We start from the raw sequence: 24,184 nt of genomic DNA, 5'->3' as shown, positions 1-24,184 counted from the left end.
CTCTGTTCACGACTGCAACCCATTCATGGCCTATTAGTCTGCAACTTCCCTCTAAAGGGTCATATGTTACAAGAGCAGCTAGGAATTGTGTTAGTTGATAATAATAACTGCTAACATTTACAGAATACTTACTACGTGCCAGGTACTTATACAAGTGATATGAAGTAGTCGCAGGAAGCCCACGAGACAGGTAATTTCATAATCCCAATTTGACATATATGGACACTCAGTGAGGTTATCACTGGCTAAAGTTAACCAAATATTATGGAATCCTCTTTACTTTTTTTAATTCAGCAGAGGGTGTGATGTAAGAACCCCTCCTCCATCCTCCACTCTCAACTTTTCGTAACAAAACCCTTCCCCTGTGACCGTTCCAAGGAAATATTTTCACAAAGCATAGTTAACTGTAGACACTGCCTATAAATAAGCACAGAGAATTTGTCCGCATTTCGCCTCATGCATATACTTTTCTTTACATTATCCTGACCCGTGGAGTTAGTAAACCAAATAAAACTAACAACTCATTTTTATTTAGCTGGGCAAAGCAGGGAGTGGCCAGGGAAGGCAATTTCTTAGCCTGATTCAGGTACCGGAGCTCAACATCAAGTGGACAAGGTAAGCTGCACAATGTTCATCCTGTGCTGACCTCAAATACAAGGTCACTGAGTCGAGAGGTGGTTTCACCTTCTTATTACTGTGAGTTAGAGACTCCACCAGAAGTCTTCTGTCCTGGAAGATCTATCTAGAGGTGGCCTTTCAATTCAACAAAGGTGTTTCCAAAAAGATCTAGAAATAAAGACAAAGGCCACCTGGAGAGAAAGCCTCTGTTTCTAGGGAGCACTCATAACCAGGTGATTATCTGAAGGGTGAGTGAAATATGACTTTATCGTCCCTGACTCGTCCCTGGGTCAACCTCTGTCAAGGCCTCTGCTGAGTCACGAGACTGCTGGACAGAAAACGAAAACGAAAAATATCTGAAAAGCAGCGCTCCCTGTGGGACCAGCAGCAGAAAATGATCACTTGTGATTACTGGAAAAGACCTGAAAGAAAGGTCTGATACCCTGAAACCCTGGAGCAGGGGACCCCTCGGACACCCCCATTTCCCACACTTGTGTTGCCCTGCGGCATGGAGACGATGGGAGGCAGTTAAAAATACCAGAAGGAGCTGGCAACTGAAGGCCAGAGTGATGGGAAGTAAGACATGGAATCTTACCAAGGGTCAGCGTGTGGCACTTGGAGGATTCCGGTGCACACGAGTGACGTACTTGGGCAGAAGAGAAAACAAAGTGGCAGCCCAGACCCAGAGGAGCCTCAGCTCATCTCCCCCCGTCTGTGGGGCTCGGGGCCCACGTCCCTTCTCTTCCCGTCACAGGCTGAGCGCTTCCCCAAGGAACCGGGGAATTCGAGCAGGATGTGTGTAACCCCCGGGGGATCTGAAACAAAAGCAGAGCAAGGAAAGAAACTTCCCTTCCTGTGCCCTTCACCAAAGGGCATCCATTCTGAGCAGCCGAGAGTTCTCTTAAAATGGCGCTTCCTCAGCCTGGGAGAGGGAACTGTCTGTAAATTCTCAGAAGCACCGACAAAGGAAGAGTCTTGGGATTAGGACAACTCGTAGGGACCCGTGATATTAATCATGAAGAGGGAAATGGTAACCACTGGAAAATCCCCAAGAAAAGGTTATGCTGGGCCAGAGGGGAGAACGGTCCTGATGGTTTTAAAAGGAGCAACATGCCTCCCATTGGCCTGTGAGTCTTAAGCCCTTTACAACACATCCGGTTGTGTAAGTGTAGAGCTTTGGTATGTGCCTGGCACTATGCTAGGTGGTTTTTTGGGTGGCCATTAAGAGAAGGCTTTTTATTCCCCCCCAGCAGAATCAGATTTATGAACAAAAAGAACAAACTGATGGCTGTCTGAGGAAAGGGCCTGGGGGAATGGGCGAGATGGGTGAAATGGGTGAAGGGGAGTGGGGGCTACAGGCTACCAGGCGTGGAGTGGATAAGTCACAGAGATGAAAGGCGCAGTGTAGCGAATACCATCAATGATATTTTAACAGGGCCCTATGGTGACAGATGGTGGTGAGGTATAACGTATGAAGGGTTCGAATCATTGCAGTGTTAACACCCGAAACTAACGGAACAGTGTGTGTCAACTATACACGAATTTTAAAGACAAATTTTTTTTTAAGAGAAGGCCTTTTTCATTAAGCAAAGGCAGCACATTGGGAATGGAGCCATTAAAGTCAGGACCGGTTTTCATGATCCACAAGCTTAGTGAGGGATTTAGGTCCTGGTCCTTGATCCTAGATGGGAGAACTGTCTCACGCACATCCCAGAAGTGACCATCCCAGAAAGTGAGAGCTTGGAAGTCATCTTGGGCCCCAAAGGAATCACAGGGCCCTCAGACAACTTGCAGCCCCTTGCAGGCCCCGACCTAATGCTCTGTGGAGAACTAGACCTAATTAAAACTGGGAACTGCTCTGCAAGTGCCAAGTTTCAGGCAACTTCTGGTGGATTTGGAATGAGGAGTAGAGGCAGGCCCAGAGCAAAATGAGCTGAGTAGGGAAAGGGGAAAATAGATTCCAAATGTAAAAAGCAGGGTTCTTTGATGGGCTGAGGAACTGACACATGGAAAATGTAATGCATTATTGACAAACACGTATGCTGGCTGCAAAAATAATTAACACAAGCAGAAAAGAAATAGGAATGAAATGGAGCAGAAAGACTTTGAAAGATTGTGAAGTGGCCGCTGAAATTGCCAAGCTAATGTCAGAGAGATGATTAAAATTTTCCAATAGAACAGGTGAATAGGTAGTTCGGAGAGTGTGGTGTAAACCAAGAGAGAGTGGCTCATTATATGAATCTGTACTGAGGTACTAATCAGCATTTTATGTGCAACTTTGCAGTGCACATTTTAGCAGATGGAGGAAGCTCTTAAAAGCTGATAGCTAAAGCGAGTCTGACTGCCTTCCTACTCCATAATAACCGTCCCCGGAATGGGTGCTTGCTCCAAGTGAGCACTGCAGGACCAGTTCTCAGAATAGAATTCCAGACATATCTAGCCACTCACCAATAAAGATAACTGCAAAACTCGAGGACCGCGGGAGAGGAAGGGGAAGAAACAGGAGGTTTCTGTCTTCTAAGACAGAGGGGCCTGGATGAACAGGCTCCAAACAGATAAGCTAGAGGCTCAGTAATCAGAACTCCAAGTCTCAAAAGTAAAGATCAAGTAGCAACCAGGAGAGATTCTTCTGCAGGCCAAACTGTATGCGTGCGCGCAGGCACGCACACACATTCTTGTAGAAACTGTATTGCCGCAATAACAAAAACAATTAGATGGCGGATTGTGGGTATGTTAAAAGGGAATAATTCTTCATGATCAGAATGATTTTTTCGCTCATTCAACAGAAAAAGACTCTTATTTTTTATTTGTTGGCAAAGCCAAATTAGAAAAAATATATATCTTTACGACCACAGGAGACAAATGAGTGATACCAAATATCACTAAAAATGCTATTAATCTACAGTGATATAAAATTACCATCTCAGCACAAAGAAAGCCTATATAATCTGAATTTCTCTAGCATCATAAAAACGAATGAGAAGCGAAATTGAGAGTAAGTATGCTTTTGAGATGCCGTTAAGAGTTACATGCATTGTTAACAAATGTGGCTAGACAGACTGGTGATTTACCTTGAGAAACAAATTCATAGAGACTCAGAAAATTTCCAAATGGAACCAAACTCATTGCCCTTCTCGTTGGTTGATGACACCTTGGAGGGTGTTATTCTCCTTTTTTGATATTTAATTGACCTTATGGATTATTTACACCCCCACCCCGGCCCCGTTTTCATTTGCTCATGGTCTGCACATTTCAGAAGCCCAAAGTAACTTGGGGTAGGGGGCAGATATGACAAGGAAGAGAATACAGGTCAGGGGTTTCTTCTTCAGGAACGAGAGGAGCCAAGTGATCCCACTGGGGGACCAGCAAGGAGCACAAAGCACTGTTGGCTCCTTCCCTAGCGGACCTCCCCAAATGTGAACAAGGCCACCCCCTGTCGTCTTCCCTCATCTTTTGCACCGTCTGTGGGAGGGGAATATTAGCCTAATTCCAGGATGTTTCACAAGTCCCTGGAAGAGCTGGAAGAGGGGAATGAATGGCTAGGTCATTTTTTGACCAGAAGTCGAGGGCAGCGGTATTGGGCCATTGACTGGGTGGGAGGCTCATGAGGATACGGAGGAGGACAGGTTGAGAAAGGTACAAAATAAGTAGAAACAGGGAAGAAATGAGTGTTTCTACTTCTTCCTATATAACAAAAGGAAAAGGAAAAAAGGCAACTCATCACCACCAACAACTCCACTTTGAGAAATTTAGAAAAGGATTGTGACAGTTTTCATCTAGTCTCAAAGATGATAAGGGAACAGCATATTAAGGTGGTAAAGCTTCACCAAGATGCTACAGGTAACCTCAGTTTGCTGCTAGCCAGAGGAAAAAGCATGATACCAATAGTTTTTTTCCTTCTTTTTGGCTGCCTTCTTCTACATAGGTTTTACCATCTATACACAATACTAGGTAGTAATAGCATTACTATATGTAATACTGCATACAGGACATCCCTGGGAGATGAGGAGGCCCTTATTTATTTAGCACAACATATCAATGGTAAAATGTGGTCATAGGGCACTATAGTGGTCTGCCCAGGGGCACATAATTAGAACAAGCCTAATTCAGAAATGAAACTGAAATCCCTCTCTGATCCATGTCCTTTCTATGAAATGCTACCAGGCACCAAGTCCTAACATCCCTATTGGCAGAGATACCAGCCCTGGGGACACAGGGATGCTGGGCATGGCCTTCTGCGTCCTAGCAGAAGTGAACAGAAGAGACAGATCCCAGTTGGTGGCATCTGAAGCTTAACTTCTGAGGTATTCTTTAAGAAAAAGAATTCCAAAAGATGAATGCAAAATCAGGGATGAGTTGAAAAATTAATCTGAGTGGGTAAAGAAATTGCATCAAATCAGAAATTTTATAAAACTGACCAATATCACAAATTTTCAAAAAATCCAGAAAAGTAACTGAATAACAGAAAAATATTTTTATTAGCTTATTAGAACGGATACTGTCCTGTAATGCTGGTTTCCCTACATTTCTTCCCTTCATTCTCTTTGATTGCCTCTTTCTATAATAACGATTTTGTAATATTTCCTAGAAAAAGGATAGACAAGTAATTCAGTCTTTCCTCCAGCATGATTGATCAAAATGTGTTTATTATTGATGGCTTTAAAAAGTGACTCTGCTTCAGCCTTTTATGGCAATGCCATATCTGTAAATTCTTTAGTAGTTTTTTGCGTGAGAGGTGTTTCTCACCCGAGGCCACAGCTTTTGGAGATTTGATCAAGGTGGGAAGAGCCCCTCCCCAGTTTCCCATCCCAAATCCTCACCTCCCTCTCCCTCATTAGGCCTGACCTGAGGGTAGAGGTCGGGATGCCAAGTGGCCATAAAGCCACGTGATAATGAGCAGTGCCTGGTTCAGTTACTTCTCACTGAAGGCAAAGCTGGGTCAGGATGCTCAAGGTGTCCCACCAGAAGAAGTTGTCATTAAGGACCAGGTGGGTGGGTAGATTGTACCCAGTGTGCCAGCCCCACCAGCAGCCTCAGGACCACCACAGGCAAGGGCAGTGATGCCCCCAGCCTGAGGCAACGCTCTTTGTCTCCCAGCTCAGGTGACTGCTTCCTCCTGCAGGCAGCACCTATGCCTTGATAAAGACTTTGAATTTTCAGCTTCTCCAGCTCTGCTGGGACTCCGCCTCTAGTCCGTTCTGGCCACATTATGAAATAGGCTTGTTTTCAGGACCTTGCTTTCTCTCTTTGGAGCATTACCTGTTCCTGGAATGTAATTACAGTAGAAATTCACAAATAGAGCATCTGTAGTAGGAAGTAACTTTTCTACCCTGTCAATAATAAACATTCAAATTTTGATCAATCTTGCTAGAGGAAAGACTGAATTATCTTTCTACTTCTCCTATAGCAAATATTACAAAATTGTCATACAAAGAAGAGTCACTCAAGGAGTACGCAGCCAAAAAAGGGTAGGAAAAAAGTATTGTAGCAGTGTGGCCTCCTCAGCAGCCCTGGAACCCAGAGGAGACACCCCTGTCATGGCGGTATCCCTAACCCTAAGGACAATTGCTCTTGGCTTCTTGGTAGAACTCATTAAGAAATGTTTTCCTTTCAAATAAATGCCTGGGAAACATTCAAAGTGCCTCATACTTGGGTGACTGAATTTAGATCAGAAATATTAAGACAAAAATCCTCCAGATTTTAAGGAACATAGCTGTTAAGTGCAGTGTTCCATGAAACCAACAGGGAAGATACTGTGATCTTTGAGAATATCCCCTCAGTTAGGCCAAGAAACAGACCCACCCATCACATGTATGTCTACAGTCAACAACAAATTTTGTAACCTTTCCATTAGTCCTAATTTCCTCACCAATTAGGAAGGGAATGGTACCAGGGTTATACTTAGCTCAAAGGGTGTGAAAGCACCTACCACAGTGCCCTACATATGTGCTTAATAAATGGTATTTCCTTCCTATGGCTTTACAACATCGGCTCTTGAATTTTACAGACAGTGTTCTATGGCGTCTTTCATCTTTACTAAATGCTCCATTTATGCAACTTGAGTTCCTGCTGGAACCCAAGAGACCCCATTGTTTTTAAGGCCTCACTAATTCCTGACTTTTGCTTTATCTTCTTCACCCACAGACCAAACCCTGAACTCTTGCTTCCACTGTATAGTGCCTGTTTTGTGTGATGTTGACACTAATCCATGGAACAAATGAGCTGGCAATGTTAGATCATTTCTTCACATTGCTTTTGATGTTCAATCTCCCCTGAAAGACTGCTTACACATCTCAGAGGGGAATATGAGGCATCATGATACATGTCAACTACTTTTTCTCTTTCTCAGACTTCTGCAGGCTGCACATATTTCTAATTTTAGGAGTGCCTATAAGCATTTAGGGTCACGCACTTACATATTCAATGGTCTGTGCAAAGCTGTCCATGTCCAATCAGATCACACATGCTGAATTATTCTTTGAGTCCTTTCCTTTGAAATGGATGCTTTAATGCTTCAAGGTTTTCTGATATCCAGCAATGTACTTTTCCAGAACTTTTCCTAAACTATGTCAATTTTAAGGTCTACAGTAGGGTTTTTTTTAAATTTTTTTATTTATTTATGATAGTCACACAAAGAGAGAGAGAGGCAGAGACACAGGCAGAAGGAGAAGCAGGCTCCATGCACCGGGAGCCCGACGTGGGATTCGATCCCGGGTCTCCAGGATCGCGCCCTGGGCCAAAGGCAGGCACTTAACTGCTGTGCCACCCAGGGATCCCCTACAGTAGGGTTTTTTTTTTTTTTAAAGATTTTATTTATTTATGACAGACAGAGAGGGAGAGAGAGGCAGAGACACAGGCAGAGGGAGAAGCAGGCTCCATGCAGGGAGCCCGACATGGGACTTGATCCGGGGTCTCCAGGATCCGGCCCGGGGTGAAGGCTGTGCTAAACCACTGAGCCACCGGGGCTGCCCTACAGTAGGGTTTTTATCAGGTTTTGAATGCTGAATGTATCTGGCACATTTATTATTATTATTATTATTATTATTATTACTATTATTATTATTATTCCATGTTTGCTCATAAAAGGCCACGGAGGAGAAGACAAATAAGGTACAATTCTAGCTCAAAACAAGTTGATTAGAAAGTAGTCATAGTCTTTCCGATCTTCAGCCTCATTCTCAATCCGAGACAGTGGTCTCCAAAGGTGGAAAGAGATGGCTTAGAAGTAAATAGGCAGCACTGCTGGGATGTAAAAGTGATTAACACAGGCACAGTCCATATCAGCAGTGCCTTCTGAACATGGGAGCTTGCATTCATATCATATCATGTCGTGTCATGTCATGTCATATTATGGCTTCCTTCAAATTGGTCTGCATTCCTTTTTTTTTTAAGATTTTAGTTATTCATGAGAGACGCAGAGAGAGAGAGAGAGAGAGGGAGAGACACAGGCAGAGGGAGAAGCAGGCTCCATGCAGGGAGCCCGACATGGGACTCGATCCCGGGACTCCAGGATCAGGCCCTGGGCTGAAGGTGGCACTAAACCGCTGAGCCACCCGGGCTGCCCTAGTCTGCATTTCTAAACTTAAAGGAACAAGACAAATGCTTCCAGAAATTTTAATTTGAACAAATAGGTTTGTGGCATTAGTATAGCACCTTGAGTTCTTTGGAGTCAAGGCAGGGGCTAATTTTTCCTTGCTAATAAATGTTTTGGTCACAAACTCATACCCAATTCCATTATCTCTGTAACGCATATGAATTCCTTTGGTTTGTAGCAAGACCATCAGGAATTAAAGTTATTTAAAAACCACTGATCAATTACCAAGATGTATTCTAATTAGAAATAAAGCCCAGGCCTAGATGTAAAGAGATGGTTTAAAATAACCTCACAATTGGAGTCAACCTTAGAAAGAATTTCACCCAATCCAGTCATTTATGGATAGGAGAACTGAGGCCCACGTCACTCACATGATTTGGTCAAAGAAAGCAGCAAACAAACATTAACATCCAAGTGTTCTGGTGTCTACCTGAAGTCATGACACAATGTGAGAATATTTGTACATTCCGCTGGAATAAGCCGTGGGGGGAGGGGGAGAGCCTTGAGGACACCTGTACAGGCCAGGTGAAAACACTGATTACATTTTAAAATGTATTTTCTTACTATAATAATCAAAATAAAATACAGAACATTTGAGACAGATATTAAATATTAACTCATATAAAATCTCAAAATCAAATCTTTTCCAAAAATCTTAATGAGAAAGTTGAGAGCTTGCTCCCATGGACATAACTGTTGTTTTATACCAACTTTTATGTCTGAAATGGCTACAAGCAAGTCCTGATCAAGTCTTTTTAATGATCTCTTCAAATTCTTGATAGTCCCCATTGATGAGAAACTTTGTTCACACAAGTAGGTGATAAAAAATTTAAAGCCATTTTTTACAGCCATTCAAAAATTTACAACTAGTCGAAATTATCCTTAAAGAATCTACGAGTTCTTCTCTTTTTATTGTCTTTGACCGACATAGATGTTGAAATTTCTTGCGATAACGGAAATGAATTTCAAATCCAGTCAAATTTTCCGTTCCACAGATTTGAAAAGAGAGGTGCTTGAACGTGCGGAATGCGCACACGACGCTCAAGCCCTTCCCCAGCCACTTGTGTGGACCCTACGCAAAAGGCAGACCTATGCAAACAGGCAAAAGTAAGCAGTCTGTGAAGGAAGAGGCACAGGGCTACCTACTGAGCTAAGCCTTGCAGGAGTCCCACCTGGCCTCCCTGCCTCCCCATCTCCTACTCTCAACCCAGACTTGGCCTGCATATCATCCTCACATTCCACAAGCCCCTGCGACTGGAAGTCTCTAGCATTTCCACAACCCTTTTGCCTACAGTGGGGAGCAGTGTACTCTGCAGCAGATGGTTGAGGTCAATAGCAAAGGGCATCTTCTTGGCAGTGCTCAGTGCATTGCAGAGAAACTCACGGTTTTAGCCATTGGTGGGGAATAGGGGGCATGCCCAACAGAGCCCCTGGGATGCTCCCGACGAGCCCTCTCATGACCAGCTTGGGACTTCAGCCACCCCAGGCCTCAGGCACTGAGGGCTTACCAGTTCCCAGTACGCCTGTAACCCGTTTCAGCATGGCAGTCAGGAAGCCCAGAGAGGTGCAAATAACTGGTGCACGTCTGCAAGTGACAGGCTGGGGCCAGACAGGATTGTCTGCCACTCAATCTGTCTTCTTTCCTCTTTCCGAGGCGCGCCTCCATTAATAATCTAGCTGGCATACTCTCCTTGAGGATGAAGGTAACATCGCCTCAGTTCTATCAGGGGACCAGCAAATGTGGTAGTTTGACTTCCCTTATCTAATAAATGGTGGTCCTGGAAATTCATACAATTAGTATCTAATTGAAATTTTATTTTGCAAATAAATTAGTAATGCTAAATCTCATTATACCCAGTTGGATATCACAGACATATGACTCCCCTCTTTCCGAAACGCTCAATGTCAGTGAGAACAGCCCCACTGACCACCGTAAAGGCAAACATCATTACGGATAGAAAAATACAATTGAGCACTTTCTTTTACAGTGTTTCGCCCAAACCCCATTCATTATCTGACTGCATAGGCTTCATCCATTTCAGTTCCCTTGGGCTGAGCAGTTTATGTCATAAAGAACTGCAACCTGCACTAAAAATGCCCTTCTTCCATCTTCCTTTAAAAAAAAAAGAAACACAAAATAAAAAATAAAAAAGAGAAACATTTTTGTCTGTGATTGGTGAGAAGTGCTGAGTGGACAGTCCTGGTGCTTCTTGTTTATCCTGTCAGCGACTATGGCACCAATCAGCACCAAGTTTCTCTTGATTTCTGTCTGGAATGATGTTGTCCACTGTTGGAGTCCAGGGGGTGATGTATTCCCTGCTGTCGGATGTGCGTACCTAAGAGCAGCTTCAGCACCTCCGACGCTGCCACAGAGAGTGGCAGCCCAATTCTGGCCCTGAGCTGTGGTGGGCAAGAGCACCCTGCCACCGTGCCCCAAGGGGGGGTGCTCCGTGTGGCAGCCCCCACCATTTGCAGCCTACTTGCACCTCCCAGGGACTCACCCCACCATTCTGCTCACTCACCGCGCCCTCTAAACACTATACAACACACATTCCTTGCCCTGTTTACTGGCCCAGCCAGCGGTTCTCTTCTTGGCAGATGGCTACGGCCACGGTCATGTTCTATCAAAACCCACTCCCCAATCTCAGTGGCTTGAAAGAACCATCATTTTATTCTTCACCCTATGTTGGATTTGGCAGATCCAGGCTCGCTTCAGCTGGCCTTGATTTCAAGCCACAGATTGGGTCCAGATCAGCTCTACATGTTTTTCTCATCCTCTTCAGACCACCAGACTAGCCGTGGTATTTTCTTCTTGGGCAGATGTCCGACTGCACAGGCATATCTTCCATGTCACTTGTGTCGTGTCTGCTAATATTCCATCGGGCCAAGGGGGTCACACGACCACTTGTCCCATCAGTGGAGCAGGAAAGCACCCCCCCCCTGAAGGTATAGAGGGGCAGGAGTATTTGCTGAACAATCCTCTAACCCACCACACACCAAATCCAAATTACAGGACCAATAAACATGCCATCAGGATGTAGTCAAGCCTGAGACGGTCTGCTCTGAGAAGTTTATGTAAAAGAATACATGTCTCATATTGTACAAATATTTCACATCAAAGTATTACCACTTGGCTTCTTGCTCAGCTCCCAGTTGATCTTGTTTGACACAGTCAGGACTTGCCCGGTGAGGGACCCTGGTTTCCAGAACCAGCGGAGCCTCGTCTTTAAAGAAATTACTCTTTTCTCTGGCTTGTATTCCATGCTGTTTGAGCTGCCCAGGCTCCAGAACCTTCTTGGTACTCTCTTTCTTCCAGTCTCACCCCATTTCCAGCTCTCCTGCCATCTAAACAGATGTCTTTCCATGTCCCTGACTACTTCTGGGGAAGTCTGGGATAGCTTTGCAAACTCAAAGGAAGAAGAAACACGAGATCCTTGGCTAACACTCTTTCTTCTTCTAGCTCAATGTGTGCGTGTGTATCTATGGCAAGTGTGTGACATACTACACTCCTATCACTGGTGATGGAACAGAAGTTAAACACACATAACCAGCAACCACATGCATCACACGGGCCCCTCCCTGCAGGAAAGGAAAGTAACAGTGCTGTCCTGGGGACCGGGGTGGGGGGGGGGGAGCTCACCTCCATTATTCTGCACGCCTTTGGTCTGAAGTGGTCACATGGAAGGCTCTTTCACAGGGACAATGACATAGCAGATAGTCACATGTTTAATTTCTCAGAGTCAATATTTGCAGAGAACATGAGCACAGCAGGATACTGCCTTGGAGTTGTTGATTAATCCCTTTCTGAGGCTTCCCTTCTTTAAATCTCCTTTTTATTTTCAGCTCCTCATTAGTTTCGTAATGGGGTGTGTGCCTGTTTGTGTGATTACATTATCGAATTGCCCCCAAAGCCTGGCAAGGACCATGGTGAGCCGTGATTCTAGATGGAGGCATATAGACTTCCTCCTTCCCAGCCTGTTCTAGAATTGTAAGAATGATAAGAACGACTTAACCCAGTGTCCTTGGGAAACAGGGGCCAGCCACAGGTGCCTTTGAGAAGCAACGTGGGACCGATGTCACCTCCAACCTAGATGATGGTCCCCTGTTTAGAAAGCTGAACCATTACCACCACCACGAAGTAAATGGTTCTTTGGCACCCATTTCACATGCAAAGCAAAGGAAGCTTGTGGACTGTTGAAGTGATGAGTAAGAGTCACACTGTGAATCAGTGGGAGCCCTGAATGACCTTTAGGAGTCTCTTCTTCTCAGCACACTGAAATCCTCTCTTGAGACTTGACACCATAAATCTTTCATTGTGCAAATCCCTTTCAGATGGTTTCAGATAGCAGCAGTGGAACTGAGAAAATATCAGAAAAGTTGTTCTGGAAGAGGAAGGCGGGCCACTTTCAGTCTCCTGACAACTTTCCCTTCCTCCTTTCTAGAAAATTTAGACAAATTTTAATCACAAACCCTCTGGACCACTGGTTTTCCATCCCATCTGCTACAACGTAAGAGAGAGAATTCTGTTGTCTATTTGCATGATTGCTTATGTAGCCCGTAGACCTCAGAGAAATGTAGCACTGATGTACTTCAGATATTAAGACCTGACTCCATTTTCTACTTATTCCCAAAAATGTAGAGTCTGAGCGTCCTAGCTTAGAATCCTTAAGTGCCAAGAAATGAGTCTACTAACGTGGCTCATGGAACTTGAAACAATTACAGTTTCTTACAAAGCTGAAAAAAAGAACTTTTTTTAGTCAAGGCCATTCAGCCAAGCTCATGTGAAAAGAAAATTCCATTAAATTTTCTAAAACCTTTTTGCTGGGAAAGAGGTAAAAATAAATTTAGAAAGCCATGAAGAAAGCTAAAAGTCATTTAGACAGGCTTCTCTGGGCAAAGGCCTTCAGTGGGTCTCTGCCCATTACTGGAAGTCAAAACCTCTAATGTCCATTTACTCTGGAATCTTCTTTATTCCCCACCTAGAGCTCATAGTCAGCCTGTTTCTAATTCCTCTGTGCCAGCATATCTGTTAATGTCCCAAGCGGCTTCCTTTACAAGCGTGTGATCTTCTGTGTATTATTAACTAACCGCAAATTAAAGTCATTACTTGGTGCTTAATTTTATGTAACATTTCTTTGTGATGTGTACAAAAGAAATTTGTTTTTACAGGATTTCGGTAAATAGCATGTGCCGTGATTAATTAGAGAATATAATGGGTCTGTTGATCTGAAATTAAATTCAGTGCAACAATTTTCTTTAAAAAATATTTTTTAAAGAATGAAAATACACCTTGAAAATGACATTTCAAGGTGTATGAGCTTTAAAAAAAAAAATTAAACATCTTGCATCAATGGTCCTTATCCCGCAGATCTATCTGTCGGACTTTATGGACTAAGGGACTCATTTTTATGCTTCTCAAATCTGTAGGCACTCTCAGGAACGGCAACATTCAAACAACTATCTTAAATCCTTTTTGGATCAAGGCAGGGTGTAAATAACAAACTAACGAGCAAATTCTTAAATACTTGGAGGTCAGTCATCGTTCAGTGTAGTTCACTTCCCTTCAGCTCTTGTGCTCTTCCTCTTCTTCAGACACACCAAATGTATTCCTACCTTAGGCCTTTGCACTGTTCCTTCTGCCTTGACATCTCTCTCCCTGAGTGTTCATGTAGCTCAAATCTTAGACAGGGACAGGGCACCTGGCTCCCTCAGTTGATAGAGCTAGTGACTCTTGATCTAGGGGTTGTGAGTTTGAGCCCCATGTTGGGTGGAGAGATTACTTAAAAATAAAATCTTAAAAAAAAATCTTAGACGGGGATTTCTTCTCTGACCATCCAAGTTGAGGAAGTTCCCTGCCCCAGTCCCTACCACATCACTGTGTTTAAGGTTTTATTCACAGAATATGTCTCCTCTGACAGTATCTGGCTTTTATTTGTTCATTGTTTTTTCTCTGTCTCCTCCTAAGAAGGTAAGGTCCCTGAGAGCAAAAACTTGTCTACCTTGTCCTCTCTGCATTTCTAACACCTAGAACAATGCCTGGTACATTGATCAGTGCTTAATACATCTTTATGAAATGAACAGATGGATTTCATCGCTCTAACAAAACCCCAATACATAGCCATGCTCCTGACTGAGACAAAGCATAATTGGTTTTAAAAGTTTTCTTAAAAAAAAAAAAAATTAAAAAAAAATAAAAGTTTTCTTGAAGAAACAGAAAGAGAAATTCAGTATTTGTTGGCTAGGCAGCAGTTGTACTGGAAGAAAATGAATAATTAAAACATGAACAAATTAAAAGCTGGGAAGAACAGAAATAAAGGTTGTACAAACATCAAGTACCAACCAAGAAGAGAACCGTTGGATCAGTTGGCACCTCCTCTCTTTATAAGCCCAACAAGCAGTTTGAACTGTTCCTATTAAAGGAATTAGCCAGGCCACTGCCTTTGCCAATAACAAACTAAGAGATCTTAAGAGTCTTTCAATTTTCTTATATTTAAAGCAGAATTCTGAAGGTTGGGATGATGTTTCACAGTACAGGGCTATGAGGAAGAATAGGCTGCAGGAATGTAACAGAGTCCTGACCAAGAATAAAAACTAAAAGATATAAATTTCCATGCTCAGTGTCATATTATATTTACATTTTATACTTAAAGATACACTGAAGTCTCTTTCCCAAGACTCCTATGCCTCTTAAAGCTCTTCTGCAACTCAACATGAAGTCTGTATCAAACCAATAATAACACAACAACAATAATCATAATACTGGCCTCATAGTATTAATAAGATTTTATTTCCCAATTATGAGTGGGGTCTGGAAAATGTTTATTCTCTGATTTTCTGAATGCACATAGAATGGACAGAAATCTAGGTGGCTCAGTGCATAATGAGTTAGAATTTCCTTATGTTCAAGTCCCATCTCTGCCATTTACTAACTGTAAACTTTGGCAAAATTTCTCTGAGTCTCAGTTTTCTCATCTGCAAAATGGGCCTCATATAACTCATGTGAATTAAATGTGAAACACTTGTTTTCATGCAATTATATGTGTAAGTCATTTTATTACTTTTAAGTTATAATTTAGAGTTAACTCCATGCTAGGTTGTAGAGTAATTCCCCCAGACTTGCTATTGATTCATAGTCAATAGCAATTGATTGCTGTAATAATCATATTGTGGTGGTTTTGGTATTGGTGTTCTGAAACTATTGTATTGGTAGTGTGAGCTAAAGCAAAAATGCATATATACTGGTGTCACTGGGGCCTGGGACTTTCAGCTTAAGTGAGAGCAGACACAAATGTAAGATCAATGAGAACAATTCTATAAAAAGTCTATAGTTCTGCAAATAAATCTGACATAGCAATTCTGATTCAGAATGTGCTTTAAGTTTTTAAAAAAAACACCTCATTTTCTGGTTCTGTCCACTGGAAAGGCCTGTAAACAATGAATAACCCAATGGCAATGAGCATCCCTGGAACTTAAAGGTATCTCTAAATATTATTCCCTATCAAAGGAACCAAGACACTTGGAAAGATGGCTGATTCCAGGCCTAATGAATTTCTAGGAAGTTTATTAAATGAGCCTGGAATATCTTGTCATACCAGAAAGCAAGGAAGCTTTGAAAAACTATGGGGTTCTGCCCAAAAGATTTGAGTACTGTTTTAAAGAGGATCCAACTGGTCAAAGATTTCAGCATCAGTGGGATGATAAATGCAATGGGTTGAAACATATCAAGTATATTTCAATTTGCAAGTTCGGTATGATACCAAAAAATTAGACTCACCTTTAAAGGATGTTATGGAACCAATTCATTGTGCTAAAAAAATAAATTAAATAAATAAAATGAACAAACCAACAAACAAAATACCTGGTCTCAGGGTAACCAGAGAGTCAAGGGAGATTTTCTCTTCATAGAAGCTTTCCAACTAACAAATGAATAAATACCAATAGAATCAGGATATCACCATTTTGCAACCTCCTATTGAATTAGTGGATCTAAGCAATGACCACCAATGGCTGCTCAGATCACTAGAGAGAGACAATCAGGCATTATGTACCACTTATCAGAAATGCAAAACACTGTGTAAGAAATATTCTTTTTTTTAAAGATTTTATTTATTTATTCTAAGACACACAGAGAGAGGCAGAGACATAGGCAGAGGGAGAAGCAGGCTCCCTGAGGGGAGCCCAATGTGAGACTCGATCCCAGGACCCCGGGATCACACCCTGAGCCAAAGGCAGATGCTCAACCACTGAGCCACCCAGGCCTCCCTTCATAAGAAATATTCTTGACAAAGTAATTGAACCTAAATCTTATCAATCCTCTAGATCTAACTGCCAATTTAGAGCTTCTAATGACAGAGTAATACAATAAATAGGGACAGTCAGCAAAATCCAAACTTTTGGAAACTCCAAGACAAAGAGCCAGTTTCTTCAACAATAACAACCAAGATTGCAAGGGGGAAAATGGAGAGAGAGAGAGAGCTGATAGGGAGATATATAAATCTTTTGACATGTAAATGTATTTATTTGCTCATATTTTAAAAGGCAGTGTAGAATCACAACCGTTTTTAAAATAGTATTCCCTCAAACAGACTGAAATTCAGAGCTACTAGTTTTCTTCAGAAAGTTCTGAAGATTGAACATTAGCAGCCTAGAAACCTTTTCCTTCCTCCCCAGGCTCTCTCACACTTGGGATGGGGGTGGGGGAGACAATTGATGCTAAATAAATAGCATATGCTTGAGCTTGCCAAACTTTCTACTCCCTCTCATGGGCAATAGGGTGACTGGGCTTATTCCTGAACTAAAGTCATAGAGTAAGGAAGTAGGCTTATCAAACAGAGAATAGAGGGAAGTTTCCATTGTAGGTAATTTCCAAAGGTAGGAATGGATGAACTCAGAGCTAAACTGTTCAGTCCTTTCTTTTGTTGCCCAAAGTGAGGTATACTATCGATGGTGCTCAGATCCGTGGCTCATTGAGACATCAGTGTAATGTGCTCAGCTCCTTTGATCGTGTTAGAAAAGCCATCTCTGGGTAGCGAAGAGAAGCTAGTCTATTACAATGATGGTACTATACGAGGAAAATCAAAGCAGCAAACACCAGGCAGTGTCTCTTTCTTCTTGAATTCCAATGATCAGCTTCACACTCTAAGCAAACCCAACTAGGAGAGCAAATGGTGAGGTCAGAAAAATGAGGAAAATTTTATCCAGGACTGTGGACCACCTCAGATCTTCTCGGGCTCCTAGCATCCTTACCTCTGTCATCCAGGTAGTTATGGGGGATTAAAGGTTTAAGACTTCATTTTTTGACCAGTGCAGTAAAAGGGCATACATAGCTGATCCTTTTGAGGTATACCATAGATACTGTGTCCTTTTCCGACTGCACCCTCCATGGTTTAGATGTGTAGACAGCCTCCCCATGGATGCACCACCACTTCCCAGCAGCAAGAAGCCTTTCTTGGATGATGGGAACAACTGGTCCATCTTTAGTTGGTTCAACATTGAGAAGATAGTTGCCTTCGAAACCTATTGTCTAAACCAGTTCTGAAATGTCTGCAGAATCGCTTACAATGTCAGACATGGCTCCATCACAATGATAATCCTGGATGACTTGTAGGTGGTGGTGCATATCTCCCACTTGTGATCTACTGACTTTCCCGGCTTGAATTTGTCTTGACAGCTATAGTACCATCCTTGGTAACAGGAGCATTTCTAACCCTATAGGCCATTTCCCTTCATCCTTGACAGAGCTATCACTGAAGATTCAAGAAAGAAAATTTGTAAAGTTCCCGTAAGTATCAGGACATTCTCCTTCTCCGCCAGACCAACAGATCAGGTCCCTGTTAACGAGGTCAAATAGCTCTGGCATTGTTTTCACACTGACCAAATGCTGCGTTTTGAAGCCATTTCTCTTATCAAGTAGATAGTGGATGGAACCATTCTAAGAGTGAGTGAAAGACTCAGTGGCATATGTTCTTCTTCCAGACTGCTGTTCCCAACTCATCAACTCAGCAGAACACTATTGGGATGGGGTCCCAGGGCCTCAGAGTTCTGTCTCCAACATAGGACTTGGCCATTTTGAGAAGGCTCTGTGATACTTTGTGGTCAGGACAACCTACTGGCTCCGTGGCCTGGATAAATTCAGTCACTCATCAGGGTGGAAGAGGTGCAAGGGGAACTGTGGCCTCAAGTCTGCATAGCTTTCGCCAGTTTGGCAGCTGTCACACCTGAGGCTCTGGTACTGGGGTGGGCCTCGCCTATTCAGTGCACCTGTACCACTCATCGCCGCAGGCTGGCTTTAAGAACATACCCTTGGGGCACTAAGCCTCCAAGCTTTGCCTCGCTGAACCAATCCAGAGTTGAGACTCGGTCACTTCAGGCTATAGCAGTGCCCGACCTGCATTGAGCCCCCAGGACCCACCTGGCCTCAACATCTGTCAATCAAGAGAGATTTTTAATTCATCAATCCTCATGAATGGACCTTATGTGGAACCTGACCCAAGCAAAGCAAATGCATTGTTATGCTCTGTTTTGTGTGAAGGAAAACAGGATCAGTATGGTGATCTTAAAAGGAAGTCTGAAAGAATTGAAAGCCTTGGGGGAGAGAGATTGGGAAGAGTGGGAGTGCAGGCCAAGGAGGTGACTGTGGGACCTCCTTGCTGCCAAACGCATCTCAACAACCTCACTTAGCTCTCGCCTCTAATTAGCCCCTCAGTAAAATATTTTGGTTTAAGTAGAAGCCTAGAATAGGAATCCACAAAAATATCAGCTCTATTAAACCATGCCCTCCATTTCATTTTTTTTTATAGATTAATTTTTATTGGTGTTCAATTTACCAACATACAGAATAACACCCAGTGCTCATCCCGTCAAGTGTCCCCCTCCGTGCCCGTCACCCATTCACCCCCACCCCCCGCCCTCCTCCCCTTCCACCACCCCTAGTTCATTTCCCAGAGTTAGAAGTCTTTATGTTCTGTGTCCCTTTCTGATATCTCCCACACATTTCTTCTCCCTTCCCTTATATTCCCCTTCACTATTATTCATATTCCCCAAATGAATGAGAACATACACTGTTTGTCCTTCTCCGATTGACTTACTTCACTCAGCATAATACCCTCCAGTTCCATCCACGTTGAAGCAAATGGTGGGTATTTGTCGTTTCTAATGGCTGAGTAATATTCCATTGTATACATAGACCACAGCTTCTTTATCCATTCATCTTTCGATGGGCACCGAGGCTCCTTCCACAGTTTGGCTATTGTGGACATGCATGCCCTCCATTTCAACTAGAAGATAAAACAGGAGAGAAAAGAGACATATCTTCAAATTCAATTCTATCTTCAGTTATGCTTTATGGAGAACTTATGTCATTCACAAAATAGATGCAGTTTCCCCAGGGGAGACAGCAGGTGTACATTTTCTCTCAAGGTTATTTAATTGCTGTCAGGAAGACATATGATTAGCAAAACCAAATGCTGGAAATATGAAGTATAGACAATTTTAAAGTTGTTTATATAGTTGATTACAGTATATCATACAATGTGTTTATATGCCATAAACCTGCCTATCACAGACTGTTTCCACACCTGTGCATCTGCATTAAACAGCCCAACGCTTAGCTGTGCATAAATTCTCGGCTGAGAGAATGGCCAGCACCCAGCAGAACCTAGCTGTCTCTGTTGGCCTCTCAGTCACCTTCTAAGCACCCTAAGGCCTGCTGACCTGTAGCATCCTCTGCTGTGGTGAGAGCCCTCTGAGCTTCACAAAAGGAGACCAGCACGAAAATGACAGGTCCCTGGGGGTTCCTCACTGTCCTTTATGACATTGCTATTCAAAATGGGACCCGCTGTTGTAATCTTGGTTACTGTTCAGAGATGAGACAAGCGTAGAATCGAGAGAAAGCATTTAAAATGTTGAGAGCCATTTGGCATGATGAGTTTATGTCTGTTCAATCTAATAAAAAATAGGACTTGAATTTTGTGTGGATTGGTATTTTATTCCATTTTAATTATTTTTATTGCCCCTTACAAAAGATCAGGCTGTGACAGATTGGAAATTAAGAACACAACACAAATAACAACTTATCTTTCACTTACACATAATTTGAGATGCACTGCCTTAGAGTGATGGCTACCATGCATACCAGGAAGCATCCCAAAGCTTCTTCCTGACACTCTGACAGTTCCCAAGAGGCAGCTGATGGCAAAAACATGGACCAAAAAAGATGGTCTTCCCAAAGAGTCCAAGGGGCACTCATAGGTGGGAAGCGAGCATGTAATCTGCACGGGTGTTAGGTCCACATCAGAGGTTGGTAGATCTCATGCAACAGCATAACCCTGAGTCTTTCCAACAGTAACAGTGTAGTAATGGTATTAGTAGAACCAGCAGTAGTCAAGACTTACATAGGACTTACCATGGTACAGCTACGGTCTTAAATGCTTTACATACACCAGATAACAAGTTGTTCCTCCCTTTGCCATGACATACATGCACACCTCTACATGTACACTGGGAAGCGCAGCATCAAGTCGGTTTACATTCATTCCATATATGACCCTGCAAATTTGCTAATGACTGACCCTGATTCAAGTATTTCAAGACATCATGCTGAACATACTAGAGACAATTATTAAAGAATAGAAAAATATTACCCCAGGAAGAAAATTTTAACACAGAAACAGCACTCAGTGTTGGAAAATATGGAGATAGTTCAAACTATGTTTTTATTTTTTTGCCGTCACACTTGGAAGTTCTCAGGCAGGAAACAGACATTCACAAAATACACGGACGAGGCAAAGACAACAACACAACAAGACTTGCTTCCCAGTACAGAGAGGTTATCTAGTACCAAGTCCTTCATTACCTAGCTTTCTCCCCCCGGGTAGGTTGTAAGACTGAGGCGCAGTTCATATTTCCATACTCCTTGCCCCATGTTGAGGTTTAATAAACATTCAAATTTTATGTAGTCTATGTTTCACAAGCAGAATCTATTTGCCCTTTAAGAAGTCTTCTTGAGGCTCTCCGTAAGCGCAAATACATTTTGCCCTTCCCTGTGATCTCTGCTATTTCCAAAGCGATCCCACTGCCATTGGCAGCCAGCTTCCCTACTTGGCTTTGGAGTGGTCAAAAGAAGTTAATCGCACACAGATTTTCTGGACATCGTTGTAGGGAGGGATCAAGGAGCTTACCCCGGGGAAACAGAAATAGAGGAAACATTAGCTTCTCCCTCATGTTTCCATGGCCTTTGTCCTTCCTTGGGTTCTGGGGTCAATATGAGGCTCCACTTTGTGGTGTTAATGGATGTTCCCAAACCAACATGAGCAGGTATGGAGATGTTTTCTTCCAAATGACTAAAATCTTTTCTTCTTCCCACCAATTTAAAGCCTACTAGTAAAACGGTAATGCCAAAGTCCAATCAATTAATATTTCACTGGAAGCCCATAACATTCCAAAGCCATGATTCCTGTCCCTAATTAACCATGAATCTCAGGAGACTCTTCTCCACATTAACTCTGTGTGCCCTTCGAGATGAGGTCATGGGTGTGCACATCCTCCTAGCGGTAGGTAGGAAAGAGAAAGAGTGGGCCTCCAAGGCAACTCCATGAAAGATACAAGATGAATTAGTGAAAATACAAGAAGAGAAGGGTATCTGTTGCTTAGTGGGAATGTTTCCAGGAGAGAAAGTCCCAACTTGCTTCTTTGTGTTATTTTTTCTGTTTCTGTAGTAACAAGATGTAGGGTGGTTCCTTATAAAATGCCTTCAAAAAAACTGTTGGGGTGCCTGGCTGGTTCAGTAGGTGGAATAAGCAACTCTTGATCTTGGGGTGATGAGTTCAAGCCCTGTCCTGGCTGTAAAGATTACTTTAAAAAAGCATTTTTTAAAAATGGTCATTTTACCTTCCCAACAAAGTAATGAGAAAGATTAATACCTCCATTTGACAGACAAAGACACGAAAACTCAGGAAGAAGAAGTCTTCATGCCCACAGTCACACATATTGCAGCAGAGCCAGGACCTTAACCGAAGTCTTTTGCCCTGAAGCACAGTGCTCTTTTACCATCATAGCTGCCTTTATGGTCTTTTTCTGGATTTAACATATCCCAAACAGATTATTCCTCCAAATCTTTCTTCTCTCAACTTCTGTATAAGTCTGGACACTTTCCCAAATCCAACCCATCACCAAATTATGGCAATTTTACCTCCAAACACCCCTCTTCCTACTTCTCGCTCCACTAAGTGGTTCGAGTACTCCAGTCATTTATTTGTTAAATGCATGTCAAGGTGGAATGTGTCCAATTAAGAATGTTACCAGGAAGACAGAGTAGTTGGGAGATAGATTTTCTTTTAAAAATAAGATTTTGAGGGGTGCCTGGGTGACTCAATTGGTTAAGCATCTGACTCGTGATTTTGGCTTAGGTCATGATCTTAGGATTGTGGGATCAAGCCCTATATTCTACTCTGTGCTCTGTGGGGAATCTGCTTCTTGCCTTCTTCCTCTACCTCTCCTTTTTCCTCTACCCCTCCCTCTTCCCCTATTCCCCATTCCTGCTCTTGTGCTCTCTCTCTCTTAAATCAATCAATCAATCAATCAATCAATCTTTTTTAAAGATAAGATTTTGAGAGGTTTCTTCAAAAACAAATAAGGAAAAATTAAGTTTGTGACCTACCATATTTGCTTGGATATCTTGGAAAATATTTGTAGTCATGGTCATATTTTTTTTAAGATTTTATTTATTTTAGAGAGGGAGAGAGAGAGAGAGAGAGATGTGTGAGCAGAGGCAAGAAGAAACAGAGGGGAAGGGGCAAAGGGGGAGAGAGAGGACTGAAGAGGCCTCCACACTGAGCACAGAGTTGTATGTTGGCTGGATCTCACCATCCACAGATCATGACCTGAGCTAAAACCAAGAGTTGGATGCTTAACAGATGAGCCACTCAGGTGCCCCCTGTCATGGTCATATCTTAAGTTTGTATTTTGATTTCTCTAAATGCAACTGAAATCCTTTTGGGAACAAATCAGACTTTCAATTAAGTGCATCGTGGTTTAATAACAAAAGAAACTATTGCTTTAGATGATCTAGTTTTTCTCTCATAGCCAGACTCTGAAAGCTGGGCAAACAAATGTTCTTACAATTTTACAATTGGGGGCACTTGGGTGGCTCCATGGGTTGAGCATCTGCTTTCAGCTCAGGTCATGATCTCAGGGACCTGGGATAGAACCTCACATCGGGCTCTTTGCTCAGTGGGGAACTGCTTCTCCCTCTCCCTCTGCCTGCCACTCTCTGTCAAATAAATAAATAAAATCTGTTAAAATTTTTTTTTTTACAGATTGAAAACTGAGGTAGAGAGATGCAAAGTGACTTGCCCAGGGTCACAGTTAAGATTAGGATCTGGAGTACCCACACCCACACAGGTGTATTTCCCTATAGGCTCTGCTAGCCTCTCTGATGCATTCTGTCCTCATATTTTAATGCTAAGATGACCCAAAGAATAAAAGGCAATCTAGTAAATTCAAAGATTTAGCAGAAGTCTTTGGTACATACACTGTGGCCCAGATACCATAGTTATTTTGTTGTTCAGACACAGTGTGTGTGTTGCTCCAGAAAATCAAAAGCAAAGACCTTAGTAAGAAATTTTCTTAAAGGAAAGAGTATTAAAAATATTTATAGCTACAATAATTTGGTAATGAATACACAATATAAAAAAAAGGTAAATTGTGACATCAGAAATGGAAAAGGGTAGAGTTTTTGTATGCGATCCAAGTTTGGTTGTTAATGTAAAATAGACTATTGTATCTATAAAATATTTTATGTAAGCTTCATGATAACCACAAAGCAAAAACCTCCAGTACATTCACAAAAGAGAAAAAGAAGTGAATCAAAGCAGTCCACTATGCAAAATCATCAGTTCACAAAGGAAGGCAGCAGGAGACGAAGAAAGGAACAAAGGGATTCAAAGCAGCCAGAAATAAATAATAATAAATAAT

At 42.4% G+C, this 24,184-nt stretch overlaps 1 pseudogene; it reads right to left on the bottom strand.

Moving 5' to 3' along the window:
* Nucleotides 1-17,350: 17,350 nt before the first annotated feature.
* Nucleotides 17,351-18,485, bottom strand: LOC129498812 (tissue alpha-L-fucosidase-like; annotated as a pseudogene).
* Nucleotides 18,486-24,184: the final 5,699 nt, after the last annotated feature.

Source organism: Nyctereutes procyonoides, unplaced genomic scaffold, assembly GCF_905146905.1.
Source record: "Nyctereutes procyonoides isolate TBG_1078 unplaced genomic scaffold, NYPRO_anot_genome, whole genome shotgun sequence".
Taxonomy (NCBI): Eukaryota; Metazoa; Chordata; class Mammalia; order Carnivora; family Canidae; genus Nyctereutes; species Nyctereutes procyonoides.
This window is presented reverse-complemented; position numbering and strand designations above follow the sequence as displayed.